Source organism: Cyanistes caeruleus, chromosome 7 (assembly GCF_971803275.1).
Source record: "Cyanistes caeruleus chromosome 7, bCyaCae1.hap1.1, whole genome shotgun sequence".
Taxonomy (NCBI): domain Eukaryota; kingdom Metazoa; phylum Chordata; class Aves; order Passeriformes; family Paridae; genus Cyanistes; species Cyanistes caeruleus.
Window position 1 is genome coordinate 16,768,577 of NC_141707.1, and position 21,975 is coordinate 16,790,551.

Consider the following 21,975-nt stretch of genomic DNA (forward strand, 5'->3'; position numbering starts at 1 on the left):
TTGGAGAATCCTGCTAGACAGTCCTCAATAAAAAATCATAAGAACAGCCAGGGAGGCCAGCATGAAATTGTGTCAGTGGGTGGTGTAGGAGGAAGATATGGGCATGGGTTCCCCACATCTTGCTGTTCTGTAAGGGGTGCACCAAAGAGCATCTTTGTTGTGCCTCCTGGCAAAGCCATGTGGTGACTTCAATGGCCATGGGAAAGATAGCTCATAAACTGAGGCCAAAGAAAGCTGAATCTCACAGTTAAGAGAATGCTTTATTTTGCCAGAATTAGCAGCTTGTTCATGCCTTTTGAGCTTCCCTGGGACTGTAAGAGAGAGGTTGGCTGTAGGAGGAGCAGGTTTCTCTGTGACAGGCCATGGACCAGGTCACTGAAGTGGCATAGAGCAATCTGTGCCGTAGCTCTCTGGGAAGACCATGAAATGTGACATTGAGGAGCAAACCCAGGCAGGGAGCAGGCCCAAAGCCAGACACAATGGGTGCACTCTCACAGGATGCATCCCACAACAATGCAAGATGCAAATACTGCAAAAGAAACCATATGAAGCCATCAACTGCAGTGCCTGGGCAGGAGTTCCTGGTACTGGCAGCAGGGGTGGGACAATGAGCTACCACAGAGTGATGTGAGCTTGAACCCTGAACTAGTGTCTCCATCTGAGCCTTGGGAATGCTTCTCCTGGTTCTTTTTTGGGTTCCCATGTTTGGAGCAGGCTTTGGAAATCCATCAAACACTCTTTGTAGAAACAGATGATTTCTTCTAGTGTGCCTGAGATGCTTTCCCTTCCTCATAAACATGTCTGCTCCTCAGGAACATGAAACCTGTCTGAGCAGTTATATTCCTTTCAGAACTGGCAGACAAGAGAGTTTGTTTCCCTTCTCTAATAAAACACTTGGCCAGCGTATCTTGGGCCAACCATTGCAATTAATCCAAGTTTCTTCTAACTGATCTATTTCTTAATTATTCAGTGACCTCAGGAGACTCTGTAGAGTGGAGGAAGAAAAGCTATGTGAAACTGGGTTTTTATTGGGTTTTTGTTTGTTTGTTTGTTTGTTTGTTTCAGGATTGGTTTATCTGTGGACATTAGCCAGGTCTTTGTCCAAGGCTGTCTGTAAGTGAACAGGGCATCATGAAGACTAAATAACCCCCATTGTTAGCCTTCTGTCACTATCCCTTGGCACATAGGTTTAACTCGGAAACAGAGAGGCAGCAAAGAAAACAGATGTTGAAAATTAAATTTTCAGGCTGACAAGGACACAGGAAGATCACTGTATAAAAAGAATGTTTCCTGGATGATCACAGCCAGTGGACAGAAAAAGCTATGCACTGTAAGTGGAAGAAGATGACAGTTTTCAGCATTTCTCTGTTCAGCCTTTACCATATTTGTGGTTCTGTCACAAATATCCTGTCACCTCTTCATTTGCAGTGAGTCTGGAAACTATTCTTTCTTTCTGAACCTGACTGCAAAATCTTTAAAAGTAGATCTTTAAACATCTCTGGCATCTTGGTTCATCTTTGTGGATCTTTAGTGTCTGATATTTCTTTAGATATTTTCCTGCTGCTTCTGATTAGGCTTCTTCCTTTTTTGAAAGTTTTAATTGGTTCCTTCTATTGTCAAGTTCAGTGTTTTCATCCTCCCCTACTAACTGCACTCAGCTGTGCCCCAGTGTGCCTCAGCCCACCTAACATCATGACAAACATGGTGCATCAGCTCAGCAAGCTGACAGATACATCTTCTTTTCCAGCATAAAACTTCCTCTTTAGAAATGTATGTATATAACAGTGAAGTGCAAGGGAAAAGTAGATCTGGACAAGCTCTGAGCAGTGCAAGAAGGTATAGAAATATCTATCTTTCCCTGGCTGTGGGAGAAGAATCAGAATTTCATAGGATGCTATAGTTTCATTAGTGGTCTGGAGAGCAGGGGGGAGAGCAGCCTGAACTGCACATGGCCATGAGGTGTGCTGTCCCACTGAATGTACTGTCAGTGCTTGCATGTAACTGAGAACCTGTTTGGTGGTGGAGACAGAAATGAAACATGCTGGAGAAGAACAGGATCTGCACAGCTCTCTGCAGAGTGGCACATGCCCCCCACGCTGGTGAACTGACAGTGGAATACCACAGTGACACCAGACAAGCTCCAGATGCAGAGAAGCCCAAGGCCAACACAGAAGGAGGTTGCAATTTAGGACGTGTGAAGAGTCTGTATGATCCACCCAGATAATGCAGATATTCTGTCTGACATCTGAAATGATGTAGCTGGGGAAAGATAAGACTCTCTCTAGGAGGAGAGACAATAATTGTTTTTAGTGTAACAGATCAGAGATTAGGCATTCCCATCTGAAATCTGTCATGCTGGAAACAGTAGCTTCCTGTCATGATGCTGAATATTAGAACTGAAGATTGTAACGGTCCACAACATCATCCTCCATTTATCTCTAAAGAGAAAGAATTAAATTTTCCATCCAGCTTAAGTTAATTTTGAACTTGGAAACACTGCTACTTCTTTCTTCTCTCTCTGATCATTTCCCTACAGATGAATGGAGGAGATGGAGTAAAGCAAACCAGAAGGAGCATCAGAGGCTCTGCCAGCTGGGGACATGTGGGGAAACACTGATTTGCAAGAACTTGCTGTTGACCCTCTGGGAGAGTTTGTAGCAGTGTCTGTAGTGCCCTGCTCTCTGGTGTAGACAAGGCAAAGAGAACTGAAGAAAGTGACTAGCAGGTCTCCTTTTCATCTCACACATCGTTGCTGCAGTTTTGTTTTCCCTTGAAGTGCTATTACTGAGCAGGGCGCTATATAACACTCAGCTTGCTATATAAAGCAAGAGATCCAGGGAGCTGTAAATGAAAAGTAGTTAGTCTGTCTTGGTTTCCCCTGGCCCGAGGAAGCAAGCAGAGCTTTAGTCTGTTTTTACATCTGCTTCATGAGTGCACTGCACAGATCTATGCCCAGAGACATGCTAAAACCCCACCTCCCTCTAACACACCAGCACGTGTACCAGCATAAATGCAAAACAAAGAATTGGGTTATTTTGTCTCTGCGAAGTGGATTTATTCCTCCCCCTCGCCATTCCCCACAAGCCTCAAGACCCTTTTGCCCCCCTTTGGCAAACCCCTTACACTTGTACTCTGGAAAAACAGTAGTAGCTAACATTTGTGCCTTTGGCAATAAAACCACAGGCCTCGCAAACCCCAAATGGCAAAAAGACATTTCCATTCCAATCCCAGTTTTAAATTAAACTGTAATGAAAAATCAGCAGTGGCAGCTGGGACCAGAGACATTGATTGTCTCGAAGAACAAAAAAAGGGGAAGGAGGAGGAGAGAGGGAGAGACTGCAAGGAAAGCTCAGCCTGGTAATAAAGCAGCTGGTAAACCTTGAAGTAAAAAGAAATTAGAAAAACAAATGTAGCCGAGAGGGAAGCAGACGCCCGGCCCTGCGCAGGGCGCGTCGGAGGAGCCGGGGGGAGCGGCAGTGCTGTGCTGACACCTGGAGGAGCCGGGGGGAGCGGCAGTGCTGTGCTGACACCTGGAGGAGCCGGGGGGAGCGGCAGTGCTGTGCTGACACCTGGAGGAGCCGGGGGCAGCCGGGCTCGGCTCCTTCCCGCTGGAACTGCCCAGGGACAGCGCCGGAGCGGCGCCCCAGCGGGGACAGCCACAGCGCTCCGGGAGCGGGGACACGCGGGGACACGCGGGGACACGCGGGGACACGCGGCCAGCGGGCAGCGGTGCTCGGGACTCTTGTGGGGGCTCTCCGTGAGAGGTGCTAAGCCAGCCATCAAAACTCTCGGGATTGCTTAACATCGGTCAGTTCTTCAAAAATTCGAAGTTTTCCTTGGCAAGCAATCGCTTTATTTTGGCCCAGCGTGAGGTTAAAACAAGGAGGACAGACCAACTTTACAAGGGATGTGGGTCTGCAATGTGAGATTTGTTTGAGGGTTCGAAATTTTTTTCTTAATAATGTATACAGCAATTCAGCCGAAGACCCGACTTGCATTTTCCTGGCATACCTTAAAGAGACAGTTGCAAGAATATAATGCTCCATCTCGTCCTCATGGGCAGAATTATAACATCCATGAACTACAAAAGAATTTAAAAGCTTTTATTTTTCTCAGTTGCTATTATGTTTTGTATTTCATCACCCCTGCATGAGACTGAAGGATGAAAAAATGAGAAACTTTCTGCTCTAAAGAATTTGCAGTGAGAGAAAGCAGGCCCTGGGAGAGGAAGTAGAAGTGCAGAGGAGCACTGAGATGATCCAAAGGTCGTGTAGCACATGAATAACGTTTGTAAGAAAAGAACTCAGGTCTCTGGAGAATCTACTTAGTGCCCCATGCACAGGACTACACAGCCTTTCCAGAGCCTCTGCCCATCCTGGGACCTAATGTAGATCTGATAGGGTGACACTGAAGGGTTTCTGGTACTTGCATGCAGTGCAGGTCGATGCTTTACTCTCTCAGACAGACAAAGGTGTGTCTGTAAGTCGGGTGACAGCAAACAACCACAGGGTCTCACCATGCACTGGCCAGTACTGTTTTGCAGTCAGCACACACAAATGCAGGGGATACACATCCACATTTACACTACCAGACCTTAATGTGAGTTGCAGGTTTTAGTTGTGTTACTTGTAGACCACAGAAAGAAGTGCCAATTCAAAATAAATTTGAAGTTTTGCTGATCTTTAATTTTAAAAAGTATTTGGAAGAAAAATGAGCTGCTAGCCAAGAGTTTTCTTTATATTGTCTGTATAACACATGGTCAAACTGATACCTGAAATTAAGATCCCAGTCTGGGTTCCTCAAAGAGTTAGGTGGCTAAATCCTCTGGAAGTCACAGGGTAGGAAGCACATGGAGATCCTAAACTTCCAGACTCTGGAACACCACAAGCTTTTTCACTGAAGCCATAGGAAAAAACCCTTATCTATTTGAAAATTAGACTAATTATATTTGCATCAAAATAAGAACTTAGAGCTCAGACATTTAATTCAGAGGAACTGTTCCTCTACTTAGAGAAGTCTGAACCTATCTCTGCCGCAGTTATACTAGATAATGGTAACTTCATGGTGTGTACTCGTAGAACATATTTCAATCTATGCAGCAAATAAAAGCATGTGGCTCTACATTTTTGTGATTGTTTGCAAAAAGCTGTTCAGGTAATTTGTTACAGGATAAGAGAATTAGATACCCAGTTTCCACAGAATTGATTGTGCATCATTCCTTGACAGTCTTTTAGAGGAGGAAGAGGAAACTATTACAGATGAGATTTCAGAATACCTCACTGGTGTATCCTATTCTCTGTTCTCCACCCTGAGACGTGCACAAGCAAACCTCTCCCATTGAGTTCCTGCTCGCATGTGTACAATGAGTGTGGTGTGGGTGAGGGCAGTTCTGCTAAACAGTGCCTTGGCCACCACATGTCCTTCTGTTTGGGTGAAATGCTTACGATGCAGATGATTCATTCAGCTCTGGGGAGCTTTTGGTGCACTTGGAAGTGCACACAAGGATTCAGAATTGTGTGACCACTTGATCTCTGGGCCTTTCAACATATTGGACAGGCTTTGCTCAAAAATCTCTATTCTTAATGGGATTTTTAGTCATACCATAAAATGAAGTGTCACCTCTGCTTGCTTCTTCACCCACTGTGCTGGCCTTAATGTTACTGCTGCTGGGCTTATACTTTTGGAGGGGAAAAGAGAGACATTCAGTCCAGGCTGCAGCTATATTTCACAGCTGGGTTTATCTGAGCTGTTTGTTTGCTTTTCATACAAGCCATGTTGGTATATTTGCATGATAATGCACTTTTGAAGGTGCTCTTGGATTGCACTGAGTCCTTTTTGTTTGTACAGTGGTTTGAGCCTTTCGCAGTTGTGCATTGGCCAGAGGCCAAAATTCTGCTGCCTGTTCTGTGCCAACAACTTCCACTGACTCCTAGACAATACAGAAGCCCTGGGAGCTGCCTATGGCTGTGTTTGTCTGGAGACAGAGCTTAAAACTCAATCAGAGAGTTGTTAATTCTGTACAAAGTTGTAAGCAAAGCAATCCCAGAAATCAAAATAAACTCTTGTGAAGACTTGAGAGAGATACAATCTCTATTGTCGCTACTTTGGTGAACTTTTGCTTTTCAAATACAGCAACTTGATTGTTGAGGCACCAAATCTGAGGCACCATAACTTCTTCCCTATAATTATTTTCTGTTTTGGAACCTCTGTAAAAAAATAGAGTATGAAATTTCTCTGTGAAAGGTCTACAGACCCTGAAACATATCAAAGAAGTTTCCTGAGTTATTTAAATTACAGGAGGTCACATCTAACCCACTGTTACTTAAAAGATCTAGTGGGCAAGGCTTTTTATGCTGTGGAAATTACTCTGGGCACATACAAACATTCCTGAATCTTTTGATCTGTGGTTAGGGCTCAGAAAGCAGTGCAGCTATTAGCTAGAAAGATACAGAATAGGAATGAATTTGGATCTGTTTGTAGTTCTGTCAAAGCAAGTGGCAAATGTCCCATCAATTTTCCAGAGATCAGATTCAAGCCTCGACAGGCAAAGCAGATAATGCTCATACAGGGGTGTGGGTAAGCAATATCTCCCTGAAAGCAGAGTCCACAACTGGGTTGCATGGATGTTCACCATTAGAAATAGGGTTGGGATCTCTCAGGGCTGCTGGCTTTCTGCTCCATGCCCAAACCAGAGATATTTCTCTTAAACGTTCCTCCATATAGGACAATCACAGATTTATAGCATGGACATTGAAGAAGGGACAATCATGGAAATTTGTTCTGACCAACTGGAATTGATTTTATAGATATTTTATCTTGTCTTTGTGTGAGTCAGCATATCCTTATATAACACAGAAAAAACCCTTTAACCTCCAAGTCTGGCACTGCAAGTTCTTGGTTGAAGAGCTAGAAAGATAGAAAGGAAAGGCTGTACCTAAAGCTCACAGGCTGCTCCTGACCTGTCACCTGGGGTGACTGAAAGCAGTCCTAAACTTTCTGTTGCCACTGCTGACAGCCAGTGCTTCCTGAAAATCAGAGAATCACAATTATTAAGGTTGAAAGGGACCTCTGGAGATCATCTGGCCCAAACCCCCTCTCAAACAGGGCTGTCTAGAGCCAGGTGCCAATCAGGATGTGTCCAGACAGCTCATCAGTATGTCTAAGGATGGAGATTCCATAAACTCCCTGGGCAACTTATGCCAGTGCTCAGCCACCTTCACAGTAAAAAATTGTCTCCTTATGTTCTGAGGAAGCCTCCTGTGTTTTATTTTGTGACCTGTCACTGGGTGCCACTTGAAAAGAGCCTGGCTCCAACCTCTTTGTACACCTTTCCTTCAGGTACTTAAAAATATTGGTAAGATCCCCCTTCTCCAGGCTGAATAGTCCCCGCTCTCTCAGCCTTTCCTCACAGGTTTGAGTCTCCAACTCTTTAGTCAACTTTGTGGCCACTGGCTGGACTCTTCCACTATGTCCATGTCTCTCCTGGACTGGGGAGCCCAGAACGGGATGCACGCCTCCAGGTGTGGCCTCACCTGGTGCTCCCTAGAGGGGATGGATGACCTTGCATGATCTGCTGGCAGTACCTATTGCAGCTCTGGTTACTGCACTTCTTTGTTAACCTTCTTTGCTGCAAGGGCACTGCTAGCTCATTGTCAGCCTGGTGTCCAACAGGAGCCCCAGGTTCCTTTTCTGCCAAGCTGGTTTCTAGCTGGGCAGTCCCCAGCATAAATTCTGACTCCATAGGAAACTTGGTTTGCTGAGGCAGTGTCCTTTGAAAACCAAGGCCCCATTCTCTCCCACCCCCAAGTTTGTTTGGACTGGTTTTTGGGTTTGTTTGTTTTTTGGTTTTTTTTTCTGAAAACTTCCAAAGAATTCAGCTGAAATTTGCTGGAGACAGTTGTCTCTTGATCGGGGAGAGAAATCAGATGTTATTTCAGAAGTTCAGAAATTAGCTCGTATTCTTGCAAATCTGGCAGATAACACATTGCTTAGTGCCATTCACACAGCTGTAGGGGAGAATATTAAAAACCTTTCAAATTCTATTTATTAAACTTGCTAGACAACTTGTCAGAGGAAAAAAAAACACCTCTTCAGCAACTCCATCGCCTGAGCTCATGTGAGATGCTATTGTAGCAAAAGAAATGTCTGCAGTTTTACTGGAGAAAATGAAGTGTTAGAGTGATAGAGCAGGAAATGGGGCTCCTGCCTCATTCTGTCACTGCCTTGGACTATTTCTGAGCAACTCTTACCTAGACAGGGCTAATGACACTGCTGCCTGACCCACTCAAGTAGTCAAGATGACTGAAAAACTGAGCCCAGACTGTCCAGAGCCCATCTGATAGTGATGCATGGTAACAACATCTGGCTGTCTTGCATATAACAAGTGATTCTGGATGGTTAAACTGGTTAGAGATCTTTAGAGTAAAAAGAACTTAATAATTACAAAGAGCTCATATTTTAGTTGTCCTGCACTGGCTAGTTCTTTGTAAAATATAATTTAATTGCATTAAAAAAATAAATGTATCTTCCCTCCACCTTGAAAATAAATAAAAAGTTTTAAAATCTCTAGCACATTCTTCCATGTTGTTCAAGAAAATTCAGCTCCATTTTTGAAGCTGCGCTAAGTGAACAACAACAACAAAATGTTCATCATTTTCTCAGCCAACTTTGTAGAAGCTCAAAATATAGGTCTCAGCCTTTAAGACTCTTGATCTATTTCACAAGTCATTTCAAGTTAATATCAAATGCTAACTGACTTGTAGGATTTCTTCTTTTTTTCCTTTTTTTTTCCAGAGCTATATTTAAAATGCATCTATTTCATTCCCATTGGACTGATGGTCATAATTTATCCATTTCCTTTATCTGAGAGGAATGGGAGGGAATAATTTGACAGAAACAGTAATCCATTTGAGAAAGCTAAAGGCTGTTTGATATTAATATGGGGAATGATTAATCAAAGAAAGAGTAGCCCTTCAGTAATAAGAAAAAAAATGAGGTCATTATCTGGGCAGCAGAGACCAGGGAGCACTTGAGGATATGCACCAGGGTCAAGAGTGAATAAGGAAACCACGGGAGTTTTCAGTCCTTTAGAACTGAAATGGCATTACTGGGTTAGATCAAAGATCCCTCTTGCTATGTTCCTGACACTGTCCGGTAGCAGATGTTTAGGAAAACAGGGAACTTGAGAGTACTTCTTCCTTGCTATATAACTTTCCAAAAATTACTGGATTAAGGACCTTGTAAGCATATAAACCATTGTGTTAAAAAACCATCGTAGGTATATATGCCATGAAAATGACCAGTCATTTCTCAAACCATCTCTACTTTTGGCCTTCAGCAGTAATGATCATAATGAACTACCCAGAGCAGCTGGGCATAGTGTGAAGTAGAAACTGTGATACAATGCTATTAGTGATGCTGTTATCTCAGCCTGGGAAATGTCAGAGTCAGGAAGGACTTGGTGTTTCTTTAGGTAATTTCTCCAGTGTCTGTTGAGGACTGATTGTGTCTACTTCCCCACAAACCTGCTTCTACAAGCTCATAGACAGCCCAGGTGCTCCAGCAGCTGGTGAGTGCTCTAGGCCTCATTTTTTGCTGTGTATTGGTGCTTCCAAGTCAGTGTCTGAAAGGGATTGGCTGAGAATGAATGCATAAGATGGATGCTTAAGTACAGGAATAGTGTCCAGAGGTATACAGTACAGAAAGTGATAGGAAATGGAAGGACTGGATGGTATAAAGAGTGTGAACCAGAAAGCTGAAACCAGTTTTGAATGACCTGCTGAATGCCCTGAAAACAATCTTGCTTTTAGTGCAGAACAGACAGGATGTCAGAGTGTGGGCTGTGAAGCCCAAGCCCAAGCTCTCCACCAGAGGATCAGTAGGTCCCAGTCCAGGCACTCTGGTGGTTCTTTATCTCTCTGGGGAATTTCACCAGTTGTGTGGTGTAGCTTGGAGACCAGGCAGAATCCTTGTCCTGCTGAGCACTCCCAGACATGGTTATGAACCCTTACTCCAAAGACAGAAGAGAGTCCTCAGAGAATGCTTTTGTCTGGACTTCGGCATCCACAAAGGTTTGAATCCTGCAGCAGTGTCTGCCCAAGCACTGAAATCTGTGAAACTGTGCAGATGCAGGAATTGTGCCTGGATTTGGGTCCAGCCACAGGAACAGGGACTCTTCTGGGTCAGAGGTGGGTTGCAGATAAATGTGCCTTCACAGGCTCAGGGTTCATGTCTTAGCTGCATTATGCTTGCAAGGCAACAGTTGAATGCATCCAAGTCTCCTTGAAGCCCCCCTCCCTTTTCGCTGCATATATTAAATAGAAAGCAGATTTCATCTGTAATAACTCTTAAAAGTCAAAACAACAAGTGCATTTGTTCCATCTATTTTTAGGTCTGCAGCTTGTTTAAATCTTGGGTTCTTGACACTGCTTAGATCTGTGATAAAGGCAGACAGCAAGAACTTTATCATGCTTTGATAGAGCTGGTTTTTGTCAGCACACTCTCTCCTTTGTCATCAGCCTTAGAAGACAAAAAGCTGGAAATGATTCATTGGGAAATAACCAAAATTTGTTCTGCCAAAAGAAGAAAAAAAGAAACACAAAGACAATAAAAAATGAAAAAGACCTTTGAAACTGTCTGTGGCAGTCCCCCCATGATGAGGGGTACTGAACCCTGGAAGTGACTCAGCCCTTTACGGGATCAGGCCAATGAACAGCTTGTCTGCTTTGCACAAGAGTATAAATACCTGTCCAAATCCTAACAGAAAAGCACAAGGCCTTGAGATGGTTATCTACATCTCTCCCCCAAGCCTCAGATGTGTACACCAGATTCCGCCTGATGGAGAGGGAGATACCTGCATCTTTTATTCACCTAAATTCCCCTTGCCCTTCACTTCTGTGTGAGTACATGAGCCATCTTGTCTTCCACAAACGTCACTCACTTGTAGCTTCTGCCTTCTTGTAGTGAGCAATGAGCTTTCCTGTAACCTCTTCCTCTCTGTTCCCCCACCAACAGGCTGGGGGAGGAAGGCATCCATCCTGATCATGCCAGGATGATTCTGGCACCATACAGTAAGATAAAGGCAGGCCTTGCACTGGTGTCACTCTGCTGCTTGCCATGGATCCCACAACCATTTGCCCTGGTTAAGGCCTGATGTTCTCCCTATTGGACTGGACTGGCAGGATGTAGCTCACACAGACTAAAACAACACATCCCATGGATGATGGAGGAGCACTGTGAAACCCCTGCAGGTGCCTGATCTGGTGCATTGCTCCGGTGATTGTGCTCTTTGTGAGATTTAGAGAGAGAAATGACATTCTTTCCCAGCTCAAAGGGAAGATCCCTGAAGAGAGTGGTGAAAGACTAACTGCTATTTTTCTGCTTTTTTGTAGTCTGTAGAGCCCTTCCTGGGGTCACAGCACCTTTTTACCTGACAGCACCGATTTTTCTAGGTTGATGGAGTAATTCTGACTTCTCTTGAAGTCCTCCTGTGGTCTATTGTAGTTTTGGGGCTTCTATTGTTCAGGCAATGAGCTTGCATTTTAAAGTGTCTGGACTTTATTAGTAAGGAGAGAGATCTGTACTTCATTTGCATGTACTGAAGTAGAAGGTGGGTTTACAAATTCAGCCCTGAATGGACATTAAGGAGGGAAGTGCTTTGGGTTTTACAAATTATTTGGAGCCTGTCGAGGCTTTTGATACCCTAGAAAATAAGTGGCCTGAAAATAGGAGGCAATGCTTTTGTAGTGGAGAAGGGGTTTGCTCATTCTTTCACCTCTATACTCTGAACAGCACTGATATGATCTGAAAGTTTGGATTCATAGCTCTTCATCTCAAACAACTGCTGACAGCAACCACTCCTACATCTCTGCAGTTGAATAGGACCTCTATAAGAAGATGGTTTATTTCCCTGATACAAAAGACACGGGGCAGTGTCATGTGCTCCATTCCTAGCCCTACTCATGCTTCCTGGGTACATATGAATTTTTACATGGGCACATAGTGACAGCACAAGGGGGAAGAGTTTTAAACTAAAATAGGAGAGATTTAGATTAGATATTATGAAGAAAGTCTTTACTCAGAGTATAGTGAGGCACTGGAACAGGTTGCCCAAAGAAGCTGTGGCTACCCCATTCCTGGCAGTGTTTAAGGCCAGGTTAGGTGGGACCTCATTTAGGTTGGGTGGGTGGGATCAGGCTGAGTAATCTGATTTAGTGGGTGGCATTCCTGTCCATGGCTGGGAGTTGGCACTAGATAGTCTTTAAGGTTCCTTTAACCCAAACCTTTCCATGATGATTCTATAATTCTGTGACATGTGAAGGTCACTCAAAATCTGGATTTCTTTTTGTTCTCCCCAAAATTGTACATGAGAGAAATGTTGTAAGCTCAGAGTCACACTCTCTTAGCCCCTACAATCCAGTTGCTCAACACAATTGGCTATTTCATCTTCTACATGCAAATACTTAATTTATGCTTGCAATCACATCTCTTGTTTCTATGCAATTAGGTGCACGTTTTTTTGAAACCCAAACTTCTTAAAAAAATAGACAAAAACAGCTGTAGCTAACTACTGGGTGAGCAAGTTATTCCATGTCTTTATTTAAAAAAAAAAAAAAACCAAACAGGGGAGGGAAGAGATAAAGCACATTCTTGAAGGGAGGCCGTGAAGCTCAGTTTCTTAATATTTGATAATTATATTCAGGTGGCAGGAGAAAAATACATTAAGACACATGCAGTGTTATGACTTGCACTGACTAAAAGTAGCATGTGCCAAGAATATGATGTATTGAAAATGCCTGTTACTGTTATAATACCATCAACTAGGATAGCTGTGAAGGATTTGTTTTTATGTCTCAGCCTTTAATTTCAATATGATTTTTAAAAATTCCCAGAGAGTGTTGCAGCTGCTACAGCATTAACAGTCTTGAAATAGAAATGTGTTACTTAGCAAGATACAGCTGCAGAGGAGAAAAAATTCCCCAAACAACCCCAACATTTGGATTGATTAATCTACCAAGACTGTTATTCGTATTTTAAATTAATGTTGTTTAAACTGAAATATGTTTGCCTTCCAGCAATTTTATTTAGTTATGTTTTTCCTAAAGAGGTAACAATTTCCAAGATCTGCATAAATAATGAACACCGCCCAAGCAGCTCAGCAGCTCCTGCCTCTTGTTGGCTCCTTCTTGTTTCAGTGTGAGAAACTGAGCCACTGAGATTGCTCTCCTGAGGCTCTTCATCCACAATGGTGTAAATAACTATTCCTCCTTACTTTGCCCTTTCTGTAATGTTTCCACCATCTTTGGCCTTTCCTGGGTACAGGGGATTTCATACCATCATTATTAGAGGTTGGAAAAACACAGAGTATTTGCACGTGTCCAGGTATAGAAGACATAAGGGAGCAACAGGAGAAGTTCAGCAGTTCCCAGATTGATTATCACCCACTCCACCTCTGCTGTTAGAGAGCATATTTCTGCTCCCTTTGCTTCCAGTGCCATAAAATCATTGCTATTTCATGAATCTACTGGAGTCCTTCACTGTGTACATCTTGCATTACAAAAGCCTGTCTGTAGCTCAGTGTCTCTCCCTGAACCTTAGATAAACAAGGGAACCTCTCTAACAGCTGCTGTCAGAAGATGGGGTCTCAGAGAGGGGTGGACAATTCTTCTTCTCAAGATTTGCTGAGAGCCACATGAGAGATCTGCGGTGACTTGAGAGACGAGGTGAGGCAGCTCCTTTGCCTGCCAGGCAGGGTGAGGCATGATACTGGTCCCTGCTCAGCTGGTGGCCAGGCTCCAAATAAAGCAGTCCCTGCTCGCCCTGCACTTCCCCTAGCCAGCCCTGATTTCTCCAGGGGCCAACAGAGAACTCCCCGCATTGCATGACAGAGGCCACCTCTTTTCCTGCCCTTCTTCTAGAGATGTCAGCAAAAACAAATGACTGTGAGTGGAACTAAAGGTGCCTGATTCAGGTACCATCTCCGCTCCACAGCAGCACTGAACCTTCCTCAACTCCACCTTGGAGCTGGCCCTTCATGCATGCGGGTATGGAGAGTACCTAACTGGGAGAACCTTAATTTGGTCATTATCTTTGGCTGTAACCCCACACAGCCTTTCACATATGGTACTACTGAGATGCGGTTAGAAAAGGAAACAAAAGAAAAAAAGAGAAAGCATCAAGCTGGGAAGAATTTTCCTTCCAATGCGTCCTATGAGAACTTATTCCTTAGTGCCTCCATCCACAGGAAGATGAGAGGAACGTGACTCCTGAAAAAAACTGTGCTACCACAGGGGTGTTCCTGGAAGCACAGCATGAGAACAGGCAATCCCAAAAAAATCAATGTTTCAGACCTCCTGACATGCTCTGATATCCAGGGGATTTCCTCCTGCAGGCTGTAATATTCATGGCTTTTGGAGAACTGTTATCCCTTCTAGTCCTGCGAGACCATCTAATTTATAGAGAACTGAGAAAACAGGAAATCTTTGGCATTTCCCATCCCTCTCACATTTTTTGTGCTGATGCTATAATTCCATTTTCATGATCCAGAGAGAAATACATCTTTTGGTCAACTGATTATCGTGTAGCATTTAATACTACTCATGTCATTGACTCCTACAGTCATGCATTATGCAGGCAAGCATGCTTTACCTCCAGTATAATACTTACAGAAATCCAGCTGGATTAATATTTTATTCCTTATTTAAAAAGAACTGCCCAAGGTTATCTTATCCTGCCAGACCATACTTTTCCCCCTCTCTAAATAATTCCTTTGCCCTCACATTGTTTCAACTTTTTATGTAGCAGCTCTACATTTCTCTCCCAGCTAATTTATTCCTTGAAGTGCCTCATCAGTTTTTTTAGTTTGTCTGTTCTTTGTTGATGACATTCATGCACCCTAGCTCAAATAGCTTTTTCTTCTTCTCTCAGAAGTTGCCTGCAGTACTTTAATAAGTCCTATAATCGTCTTTTTTTTCTTTTTCTTTTAAAGAATGCAGATTCAGTTTACCTAACCTTTCTAAATACTGCTGTGTCTGAGTCATATCTGTTGCCCTCTGGTACTTTTCCATAATATCCTTCTTTTATAAGGTGCCCAGAAAGGCATACAGCGTCTCAACTGTGACCTCACATGTGCTTAACCAATACCATGATAATTTCCTGTGACTTATAATTGATACTGCAATATTATTTTTTCCCAGGATTTTGCAGAGCAGTGAGGTTACATTCCTTTTTCTTGAGGCTTCCCCCAAATGCACTCTTCCAAGCTGCCCCACAGTCTTCCGCTGTTAACCATATAATTCCACTGTCTCCTTATGCAAGTCTGGACAAGATGCTGGGAATCATGCTTCTCTTTACCCTTTCTTTACTGCTGGTGGGCATCCCTCTTTTAAAAGTACAGCTGTCACTTTTCTTCATGTTGAGGGGTTAATGTTCCAACAGTCTTTTTCATTTAGCCTTGTTCCCCATGAGTATGAATGGCTCCAGACTCCAGAGATGCCTGTGCTGTGTTGGCACTGAATTAGGTATTTACTGTTCTCTGGACAGGAGATGATCTGAGCCTCCTTCTTTTGTATTGGATCTGACTGGTGGAGAATAAGTGCAGAACAGCTCTAACAGTCAGGAATGGAATAGGTCTGGGGAAAGAATGAGAAATTACTGAATTTCAGTAGCTGTAGAAATTGAATACAAAGTAAAACTATGCTTGATGTCTCCTGTAAAGTGCAAGGAATTCTTGACCACTCACCACCCAGCAAACTGCATACTTCAAAAGAAAAAATCTGTCTCTTTGTGCTAGAAAATAGATTGGATTTTTTTCCAGTGATTCTTGGCTTTTTCAAGTCTGAGAGAATGATTCTATAAAGATAAAGAGTAGAATTTATGTCCTATTACTATTCACCCTCACAGGTATTAAACTAGGTATCTCTAGCCTTAGTATTCTTGAAGGCAAATTTCAATGTGGATAAAGGGAATCCCTTTCAGTTTTACAAAGTAATTGTGCACATTTATCTAGACACTCCAGACTGCAGACTCCAGGTGCTATTAATCTATAAGGCAGCCACTTGTATGTATACATAATGTGCTTTTCTGGCTTTCCTGCTTGAACAATAAGTACACAACTGTGCACCAGTACACATGGCCTCCTTTTATTCGGATAATTACATCCCTCGAGTAGACATTAAAGCAGGTGTGTTTGTTGTTTTGTGAAAAACAGCCTGCCTGCCTGGCTGGAGAGCTACTGACTGAGGTTTTGTTCTTGCTCAGTGCATATGACAGCCCTGCAACCAGGTCACAGGTCTACAGCACATACATAGGTGAAAATGTGATTTGTTCAGAGTACGATTGCAGCTCCCAGTCTATAATCACTTCATCCTCAAGTGTACTTGTTACATAATTATCAGGAGGCCTGCGGTGACAGGGCAAAAAAGGACACTTAAGAGGTGGAAGAATGACCTGTGATCTATTCAAAGGAGTGCTTACTAATTAATTTCACTGGAACTCAGCACTACTCTAAGACTTTGAAGACTACTCCAAACCGAGCAGTAGCTAAGCAGGATTTCAATGAGTGGTATTTCACAGCATTGCAGAGTGGCTGAGGTTGGCAGGCATCTCTGGAGATCATGTAGTCCACCCCCTCTTCCCAAACAAACTGCTCAGGACTGTCCTATTACACTCCTAGTGAAAAAGATGTTTCTTTGTTTAAATTTAATTTCCTGTATTTAATTTGTGCCCACTGTGTTTTGTACAGCCACTGGGTACCACTAAGAAATCCCTGTTGCCATCTTCTTTACTTCCATCATCAGATATTTATAAAGACTTAGAAGACCCCTCTGAGCTTTCCTTTCTTCAGGCTGAATGATCCTAGCTCTCTCAGCCTCTCCTTATACAAGAGATTCCCTGATCCCTTGATTATTTTTGTGTCCCCATCTCCAGGTAGACGAGTTGCTCTGATAGCATCATCCATATGCTTTGCTGGGGCCTTCTCAAAGCAGGTGGAGTGAGAACCTGTTCCACCCACAGGAACACTAAAGTAGGTCTTCTCAGGTTCCCTCAGCAGAAAGGAACAAACTGCAGTTCCTTTGTGCTTGTGAATTTGTGAACTACTTTTTGGGTTTGCATAACCAGTTTGATTTTGTGAACCTTCTGTGAACTTCAGCTATGCTTTATTCAGGGATGACTCATATTAAAAACATGCCTGCTTTTCTAGCTACATTTCTGGGAGCTGAAGACTATCAGTCAAAACCTTGGCTGCCCTGGATGAATGCCCTTTCCCTAGACTGAGTCCTTGGCTAGCATAATAGCATATGGGATGGACATAATTGCACTGACATGAGTGAGTGCTCAAGGAGCAGGGCTGTTTTATTTTCTTCCAAACCTCCTCTCACTTTATTCCCTGCTTCTCTTTTATAAGAGATGTTGTTGCCCTCTGACTGTACAGCATATCACTCTCCCTGTCCTTCATCCCTTTCTAAGATACTCAGCCAGATCCTTAACTATCATAATAGTTCATCGCTCCACTGAGTTAATTTGGCTTTACTTGCCAGAGTTATGCCAGCTCTTAACAACAGGTGATTTAGCCCCTTTTCTTCACCTCATGTTACATCTCCCTTGTTCTTGGATATTCAACTTCTTGCTGCAAGAAAAGCATTCTCCCTTCTTCCAGGAATTTCTTTGTGAATAGTAGGAAAGAAATACCCATTGATAACTCAGACATCTTACTGGAGCTGTCCGATTCATCCCCATCTGGCCAACAGGCAGACATGGTTCAGAGTGAGTTTCCTAGTACCTCAGGGCACTCATGAGACAGCATGTTTTGTGATTTTTTTTTTTTTATTTCCTCTGTAACTACCTGTCTCCAGCTCTTTAAAGAGAGATTTTTTTTTTCTCATTAATTAAGTTCTGTGGCCTCTATGAGAATATTAAAGGAATATTATCTTTTTAAACCAAATTGATCTTTTAAAGGTCTAATAAGTAAAAGTATGACTGGAAAATTAAACATAATATTTAATCTTTGTCTGCTATGCTCATTAAATATTTAATTAAATTCCAGGCTGAGATGACTTGATAGTTGAGAGGAGGGGGTTTTGAATTGCCCTTTCATCCACAGAAATCTTTTCTTTGAAGGACTAAGGATTTTGCCAGGAAAGCAAGCCTTTAAAGCCCAACTCTATGACACCAGTGCTGTTGAAACAGTGAATTGTAATTCATTAATTCAGTCCATCTTAACTAAAACTTGTATTCACCTTATACTCTCCTGGCTCTGCCTAAAGAAGTAAGGGGAAGGGGCTGACTGTAGCACATCCACTTGTGTACCTCTCTGATCTCTAGTGTCTTCCAGACTCAATGCACAACTCTGCTGCTCTCCTCTAGTTCAGAAGGCAGAGTGAGATTTTCTTTTGCTCAGCCCTATGGGGCCAGAGCTTAGTGAATTCAGGTAATTCTTCATCATCTTTCTCATTCCTTTATTCTGGAACTCTCCCTGCTGCTGGTGTCAGTCTGCTCCACTCCAGATTCGTTAATTTTTATCTTCTTCCTCTTGTGATGCCAGGCAAACAGAGACTCACCACAGTGCTGCCTGCAATGGTCAGAGCTCCTCACTCCTTGGAGGCTGGGAGCAAGAACCAGATATTTAGTTTATGGTCTCAGGAATGCCAGGCTAGTATGAAGCAGGTCTTTGTGATACAGTGCTCCTGTGAATACAATGCCACAGCCAATATATTTTTCATTACAACATTTATTCATGTCCACAGTGTATGAATATGAAATAAATATGTAATTAACTATTTGCTAACAACCCTATGCACAAATTCATAATCAGGTCAGACCCCACTTGAAAGGAATCCACATTAGCTAGGAATTCTGTTATTCTGGAAAGCTGATTTTCATTTGAAGTCTATTCTTCACTGATTTATACCTATCTTTTCTGGTGCTGACCTTATTCTTCAATGTAAACAGTTATTGCCCATGAGGAATGTAACAACAAGCCTGTAACAACTTCAGTACACAACAACCTGCTCCATAATCTTCTCCAGACCTGTTTCTGAAACTCTGCCTTGAATAGGTTTTGCCAATATTCCAAGTGAAGTCTCAGTACTTGTTTGCTGACATCAATGCTTCCTTATTTTCTCTGGAAACCTTTTACCCAGAATTTCTTGTTTCTTGCATTATTGCATATTAGGAGCCATATTACATTGTTGGTGGTGATCATATACAGTAGTGACCATATACAATATACCCAAGCTTTTCTCCTTCATAGTAATTTCCAGCTAATGAGCCAAAGCTTGCAGTAGGGGTTCAGTTACTGGTTCTTAAGTGCATGACTTCACATTGCATATCTTTATTTCATTTCTGATTTTTGAGTTCTTACCACTTAAGGTAGTGATAGTCTTTTCTTTTTACTGACAATGCCTTCTGACTTTGTGCATCTGTTAATCACTTCTGCATACACTGGCTCTTCATTCCAAGGTCATCAAAACACAGAAGACACAAAATGAGATTGATTTCAGTAGCAGCTGTTGAAGGCTGACCCTAAAAAACCTTCTACCAGAAATATCTTCTACACAGAGGGCAAATTGCCTCATTCACTTTAAGAAGCTGTCACAAGTTCTCTTAAAATTTTTAAGCTGACTAATTTCCCCACTTAAACCCATATCTTTCTATATTGTATGATATTAAATGAATTGTTGAAGCCAAATTAGTAAAAAGCAGATCATTGCCTTGAAAAGTAAAACTTCTTGTTGCATTTTCTTGTAACTTCACGTCAATTGTCTTTAATTGTAAGTTCTTTAACCTTGCAAGCATAAGGATCAGGTTAGCCCACTGCTCTGCTTGAGAAATGAAAAGTACCTAGAGTGTGCAGTTGGTTTGCTATGCATTCAAATTATATATCATTTCCTATTTCAATGCAACGTCAGCATTTAACAAGTAAGAGTGAATTCTGTGTGCTAGAGTTACAACTGAGAGAAAGTAACAGAAACAGGCAGAATAAGCTGGTATTAAATGCTAAATCATATAGCAGCTCATGAGCTCACCTTTCACCTCTGGGAAGCTGGCTTTAATAGAAATCTACTGGAGGAGAAAAATTATGCCTCCAGCTCCTCTGCAGTTCTGCATACTTCCCCCTGGGCAGTTGGGTGAGTGTTGGTGGGGGACACATGCCAGAGCAAAACAAGAAAAGCTCTTGCACATAAAACAGCTTGTACAGGGCTCCTCTCTGTGAGACCTCTGGTATCAGAGCATCTCCAGCCTCATTGAGCACACATAAAGCAGGAGTTGCTGCAAGGGAGGAGCCATGCAATCTCATTCACTCACCCCCACTTGTCTTGCACAGATGTTGGGAAAATTCACACTCACAGACAGCAGCAACACTGATGTGTGTTTCTCATACATCACTCTTGCTGTTTCCTTCCCACCCAATCACCTAACATCATTTGTTGTACGGGGCTTCTGCACCATACTGATCCTGAGAAACAGCTGATCTCTTCAACTGCACCCTTTCACAGCCAGCCTAGATGCTTTTGCCTGTCTCAGTTTCCCTTGCTGTCCATGGGCTATTATTTGATCACTGCTGGTTTGGCCTACCAGTTCTTCTTGCAGGCAAGTGATCTGCCCAGTCATTTAATGTCCTTTATTTTCTGGATTACATTGCTCTCCTGAGTATGTTGCCTGACTTGCATGAAGTGCTGTCTCCCTTTCTGCCTTAGTTATTCGAAGTATCAATCACTTCACAACCACCTTTACTGCTATTAACCTTCTTCCTGTCTTCCAAATCAAAACCCATTTCTCACTTCCATATGTCGACACCAGCAACAAACATCGCTTAAATGTCTTTCATTTTTAAAGCACACAGCCTTGCTACCCTTGCTTATATCTTAATGCTTCCCATATGCTTCTCATCAGACTCTAAATTCCTCTGTTTGCTTCCTCTGAGAAGTCATTCTTCATTATAATAAGTTGCCCCAAGTAAATTTATTCATCATCTTTTTCTATGACAGCCACGTTCTTTCACAACGGGAAATTAAACACTGTACCATATGGCCAGAGCAGCAAACTTTAGTACTCACTTGCTCAATTGTTTTAACACTTTGCCGCCTTCGTACAACAGTCTGTTTGCCACTAGTGTGTCAGGCTTCCGCCTGACATATGCATTAGACACATTAATAGGAAGGAGGAAATTAAGTGAAGTTGACAATGTGAAGAAAGAACAGTATGATCCCATTAAGTTCCAAAAATTCACTATTTCTATTATTTTTCACTGGGTTGGGGAAAAAAAAGCCCCTTAAACTAATTCCTCAGAACATGCTATATCATTAGCCTGCTGTGCCGCCATATGACACCTTTCAAAACCAGAACAATGTGAGAATTCAGAAGTCTGGGGACAGCATATACATAGCTCTGCTGTGCATCCGTTTTGTGAGCCTTGTACCATCATTAGCTTTACTTTGCAAGCTGCAGTTGTTCCTCAGGCTGCACTAGGTCCTGTTAATTAATGGCACACCGTGCACTACTGCTAGAAGCTTAATTTTCTCCATGTTTGTCTCAAGAATTTGGCTCTCATGACAGAAGCTTTTTGATAAATGTAGAAAATTGCATGTAATAGCATAGGAGGCATACAGACTTCCTTTTCTGGAGTCTTTTCTAATGTTGTATTCCTGAATATCTTTCTTATATATTTATGGATATCTTCTGAGGAAATAAAGAAAAAATTAAAAATTGGGCTTGAAGACAGTTACATGCATTTTATTTCCTTGCACATGAGTATGTTATTATTATGCTTTGGTCATTATCTACCTATGGGCCAAATCTTAGGATGGAAGGTGAGACCCCTGCCCGTACAGGGAGTAGAATTACAACTGCTTATGCTAAGGCTGAATTTGGCCCTTCTCTTCAAATTTCCTCCTGCTCATTTATTGAATTTCTATTTTGGTCAGGCAACTAGGAAAAAATGAGTACATTCAGGTACACTGAGTTTCTATTCCTGTT